Source organism: Triturus cristatus, chromosome 3_2, assembly GCF_964204655.1.
Source record: "Triturus cristatus chromosome 3_2, aTriCri1.1, whole genome shotgun sequence".
NCBI lineage: Eukaryota > Metazoa > Chordata > Amphibia > Caudata > Salamandridae > Triturus > Triturus cristatus.
The window spans coordinates 423604923-423610922 of record NC_140584.1 but is presented as its reverse complement, the minus strand read 5'-3'; the positions used below and the strand labels follow the sequence as shown (position 1 = coordinate 423610922).

General features: G+C 46.8%; 1 protein-coding gene across 1 annotated transcript in view; it reads left to right on the top strand.

Moving 5' to 3' along the window:
* The first annotated feature begins 247 nt into the window (after positions 1–247).
* LOC146857483 (gap junction beta-3 protein-like) overlaps positions 248–6000 on the top strand; it is a 29770-nt gene continuing 24017 nt past the window's right edge. The window contains exon 1 of the mRNA XM_085648021.1: positions 248–377. The gene's annotated coding sequence lies outside the window, so the exon portion shown is untranslated. The remainder of the gene's footprint in view (positions 378–6000) is intronic.

The window sequence follows — 6000 nt, the reverse complement described above, 5'->3', positions numbered from 1 at the left end:
GTTAATCTATAGAAAAGAATGAAGAAACGGCGTCAAGGAGCCGAGAGCCACTCGTGCACAATAGAAGCAATCTACAAGGAACACATGTATTTCCCAAAAATGTCATCCGCGCTGGGACGGTGGCCCAGCCTCCCTCGCTCTGAGCAACACGCACGTTACAAACCTCTTCAGCGAACTCAGCCTCGAAGTATTTGTCTCCCTCAAGCCAGAGAGGCCCCGCCCCGCCTTGGCACATTCGAAGGTAGGAGGTAATCCTTGCTAGAGACCGAAAGGCAGCAACCCGAGCGCGGACTCTCCTCGGAGTGACTTTTATTGAGCGGCGATCAAAGCGGGCTTTGGGCGGCAGAGATTTCGAGAGCGGCTCCGGGGAAACTCAGGTAAGAAAACCCCCCCGTCGGCTTGTGAAAGGTGGAACAGAGTCTGGAGATGGGGCAGAGTTTAAGAATTGACCGGGCCCGCGAGAGGCGACTCCCGGCGCCTGGAAGCCGCTGCAGGTCTTTTGATTCCACCCAGAGACAGGGAAAGCGCCTCGAAGTCTAGAGGTAGGGGGTACAACTGACCAGACCTAGCAGTCCCAGAACTGCAACCACCCTAATCCGTCATACATGTGGACAGGCAGAGCTTGGTTCTACCCCTTCTGTGATACCCGAAAAGACACATTTGGGGCTTATCCCCCCACCTCTGATCCACTGCGTGTTCAGGTAGAGTTGTAAACTGGGACAGCAGTTCTATAGGGCACCGCATCCTATATTTGACCCGTTAAGAGTGTTGCCAAACAAGGCCTTGCTCTCAGTGTCCACCTGGCATCTTGGGCGTCAGTATGGATGTGAGCAGTAATGGGGCGTCAGAATAACCCTCAAAGCCCCCCTCTTCCAAAATATTTATCAGCATTTTGATGCGCCATGATAATGTAGACTTTGTGGTATGTAAGGTTTGTTTCTGCTTGTTGCGTCGCGTGGGACAATGAGAAAATGTGTCCTTGTGACAAGAACAGTAACACGAGCATGGCCGATGTATAGTTGATATTCTGAGAACTGTGAATGTAACCATTATATGAAAACAGATTTCTCGTCACTGCTTGCGGACTTGTAAACTCAATGTCGGTCCCGTGCCTGGACGCGCAGCGTCACTTCTGTTTGACTTACGGTGTTTGCACAATCATGTCCTCTGCGGAGGGCAGGTCGCCGCCTAATCTGCCGCCACAGGCAGCTCCAGTGCGGGTTGAGTGAGGAGTTTATTCTGAATATGTACAGGGGGATTCTGCAGCCTGGCTGATGGTCTCGAGACTAGACTACCCCAGAATGGGGCGCGAGGAGGCCCCTGCATAGAAGGCATGGGGGAAAGGGATGCAGTCCATGGAAGTACCCCGATTCTTTATTGACGTCGACTGGGGGCGGGGTGTCATAGATTGTTTGGTCAAATAATGTTTTATGTGTCCCGAGTCTATAACACCATAGTAATGTTAGTTATTATTAGTATAATTATTAGTATTAATAACAATAATAATAAAACCCCGGATGGATAGGGAAAAAAAGACAAATCAGAGTGTATTGGAACCATTACCTGCGTGTGCCTCGGTGTCACTACACCTGCTGCACCGCTGATATATGCTCCTGCTTAACCTCGTATACTGACCTGAAGGCCAATTACAGGTCCCCAGAGAGACAAGGACTGCTTTCTAGCAGAATGGCATCATAGGAAAATATATCTCAACACCAAGGGCCATATGTCATTGCTATTTAACGAGTTTCACTCAAATTTGTTGCGTCTAGAAAAAAAGGTATTTTTTCTATTACAAGCAAAACTCTTCATTAATGCTGTCTACAAAAAATTGCCACATTCTAGGTTTGAAACTTGCACGTTTTGATACCTCTTATTGAAAAAGCAGAAAATAAAGTGCAGATTTCAAGACTAGAGTATTAGAGTTTTGAAGACTGCTGAACAGGGCCCTTTACTTTTCTTTGCACAATTTTCTTCGCAAGCTGTACTTGACTGGAATTCCGATTATGCGTTTTGCCCAACTATATAGTTTTCCAATATTTTCCTTAAGCTGTTAGTCCCTGTTTGGCAGCAGGTAAGGGAGAACTGGAATGAAAAATAATGAGTTATTCCTGCTGTTTTCAATCAAAGAAAGAAACATTATACTATTGCATCCAGAAATAGGCCTTTGTGGGTTTTCTAGTAAAAAACAGGATTCTATCATGTCAAACATGGGTCTGGCGCTTTGAAGGAAAGTGTAGGCTAATTCTGCACCTGAAAGCTAAAGTGCCATTTGTAAGTAAATGCAAATGCTCTATTTTTAAAGCACAATAAAACAAAATGATCTGCCCAGGATCACACAGTTTGGTCGAGCTAGAACAGCTGGTTAGGCGCAGGTCTTGAACAGCTGCAAGTTTTCCAGCCTTATTAAATAATGTACACAAAGAAGTAAAACTCGATCCAACCCTCCTGTTGATATAACGTTTTTTCCCCCTTTAAAAGTCATGATTTGAAGTTCTTGCCATGAGGCGTGACTTCACAAAGACCCCATCTGAAGAAGACCCTTGGAAGTACAGAATAACATTCTGGTGATTCTAGGGGGCACAGGGAAACCCCGGTTGGCTGCGAACTAGCAGTCTGCTTTCAGGAATGGATAGACAGAGGGTAGCCAGCCTGGCAATCTGCCCTGAATGAAAACTAAAAATTTCTCTGAAGAAACTTACATTATTTGTCCCCCCTAAATCCCACTTAAGATGGTTGGAGACTCGCTCTCCACCCACGTGGTATGACCAGGGGCTGGTATGAACACATTTTCCTAGGCTGCCTTAAGTACCGGTCCACCACTGGTGAACGCTTATCCGCCCACCGGGACAAGGGAGGCGTGTGAATCCACACTTTATCGAACTCACCAGCAACACCAGCCGCAGAAAGGTTTCATTCTAGGTATTTAACGACCATGCAAGATCTCCGAAAGAGACTCACAATCAAACAGGGAGACACCAGCAATGAGCAAACAAGAGGTTTCTGAGCTTTTTCAGGAAGGGGTGGAATGACCAGGGGAGGTTTATGTAACTGAAGCCTTGTCCCAGATTCAGCTTGCACAAGAACCCACGTGGACTCACTCAAGAAAGTAACAAGTATTGGCAATGCCAGTAGGTCTGGTTTCAAAGGAATGTTGGATGGCAATGGGAATCATTAGAAGAAAATAGCGTGGGCATGGGTGGGCGTTTGTGTGGAAGCAAAGGACTGTAGAATAATATTGGTGTAGGTGAAAAGGTCAAGGGACAGGTGCTCTTTCAAGCCAGACTTAAAAATCAGTGTAGGTTTATTGTTATCCTCCTCTCCTCTGTGTTGCTGCCAGGGAAAACACCATATGTTATCTAGTCATCTAACACATTTTATCAACATTACAATGTCATGTGTGCCACAGAAAGTTCAAGCTCAGGCAGCTGGATAACTAAACAAAGCTGTGTGGAGGGCAAGATCTTTTTTATGAAAGCACACAACTTCTGCCCAATCAAAGTGTGTACTCCTGGCTCCCAACATGTGGGTGGAGCAAAGGTCCCCCCTCAAGTGGTGCTCACAGAGTTGTCTGATGACCGCTGTGCAGACGGTAGAAGCGGAGAGATGGTTACAGTTGGGGACCACGCACTTACTTCACGTGCTAAGAGAGGTGAACAGATGAGCAGACAGACGGCACACATTTACAAACCATGCATCCATATGGGAATTATTCACATAATCAGAAGTCATCCTTAAAATCTGGCACGGCTATGGCCCTGGTGGGCCTACAGTTGAACAACCTCGAACCAGAACCTGTCGCTTTAAAGGTTGCCTCTTCCACTTGTGCAAGTCCTTCCCTCCTGGGTTGTGTCTTTATTCCCTTTACTGTGACTTCGACTCACCTCAGTCACCACCATCTCTTGACAAGCCCCTCTTATGTGTTGCACATTCTAGTCTCCCTGTCTGGGCCAGGATAGGATATGGAATGTTTTGTTCCCACCTCTGTCCTGGGCTGGTTCGGTGGCTGGCAGTGGGCGCGGCCTCTTCCCATGGATGCTTCAGCACACCGTCTTGTCAAGCTGCCCATCTCCATGAGCTTGGCATGGGGCGTGGCTGGCACATGGTGTACTTTACTTAGTATAATCTTCAGAAGTTTGTTTGCTACAGTTCGCTACTGGCGACCTGGAACGCATCTCACACCTCACACCTCTGTCTTGTGACAATGACACGGCAACGACTCTTGTAAGGATATGTAAAGGTCTGTGAGCGTCCTCCACACACTCACATCCTAAGAAAGGCGGCCACTGCACTCGAGTTTCCTAAAGGGCACCGTATCATTAGCTTCGGTAATCCGGCAGTTTCATTCAGGGCTCCATTGTGCCTGCCTGAAAGGAAACCTCTCGTTAATGTAATGCTGCAGCCCAGCCCAGGCCTCCAAACCTGCTCCTCCAGTCTGGTGAAACTCTAGGCTTGTGGGAGTCGCCCGGCGAGGTCTCACGGGTGAAGGGATGTTTGTCTGAATAAAGTACACTCACTGTGACAGGCAAAGCGGCTCAGACTTCCGCGGCCCAACGAACACGACTACCGTAACCAGTTAAGACAGAGTGGGTCACGAGTAGAAATAGATGGTCTTAAATAGCGCCTAAACTCGCCGATTCAGTCGGGGCCATAATAGACGCTGTTATCAACGAACTCCGATTTACTCGTTTTATGGACCGCGCATGATTGAAAAAACTGGATTGGAACCAGGGAATTCCAGACTACACATACATCGCTGCAGCCCGTGCACATACCCATGGAACTAGCTTGCAAAGTACATGCTTGTCAGACAGGATCGGGCAGGTCGTTTGAATACCTCAGCCAATGACCTACTCTACCTCATCACAAAGGCCGCTGCGGTGTGTGCCTGTTCAGAAGTCCTCGAGGGTGGGCTTTTTGGCTGCCAAATTAGCAACTACGGGGGGACATATTTTTATTTTGTGAGCAGAGACTTGTGTAGGCACCTATAAGTGTCCTACACGCAGATTCCTACTTTTCCTACGTCTAAGCCTATACTAACGTTCCCTGCAAACTGCCAATATTTCCTCGCGAGGGGTTGTTGGCATTGAAAGCAGAGGTTCTGTTCTCTGTAGTATTAACTTTAAAACCGTATTCCTCAAATCTTTGAAACTGGATAGATATTGCTGATATTCGAAGAAAGTTAAAATGTGTGCTTTTGCCTGGAAACATGCACTGAACAGAGAAAACCGTGACGTACATGTAGTGAACGTCATATTCGTGAGAGGTGACAGTTTATTTTCTGGATTTAACGAACACCCTGTTACTGGCACTATGTGGCCCTGCTTGTTTGAACTACTTATTTTAAACCACGTGTTGTGCACGATTTGTCATCGTGGTCACGTGCGACGTTACATACACTACGTACCAGAAGTAGGTCACTGTAACTCACAAACGCAACCTCAAGTGTTAGAGTAATACATTGAAACATGTGCGAAATATGTCGTTAAAACACTGATTAATTCTAATGTAATGATGATCAAATCGTAAAGTCCAAATACATGGATATATGTGGTTTAACAAATGGCCAGAGTTAGGTTTGGGCATTAATTGCTCAAAAACAAGGTTTTATATCACGGTAATCAACAAAAGTAAACAATTCAGCTGTGTGGTAGCACATTGGGATTCTTCTTGGCCAGGAACGTGCCAGCTTGTTCCCAGTGTGACTCAACAACATGTCAGTGCAGTCTCCCACCAGAAGTAGAACAAGCATTGGCATAGCCAATAGGTCTCGCCTTTGGGACCTTATAAGTGTTTAGCCATGCAACAGTTGCATAACTAAATACTTATAAGGTCCCAAAAGCGAGACCTATTGGCTTTGCCAAGCGGCCATGCGGCCGCGAAAGTGAAAGTGATCGCGATTACGATCACGAACAAACATCAAAGCGGCCGTGAAAGTGAAAGTAATCGTGGTAAAGCGCGGCGCGAGCGCCCGCGCACTTGCACTGTAGCTCTAGGCTG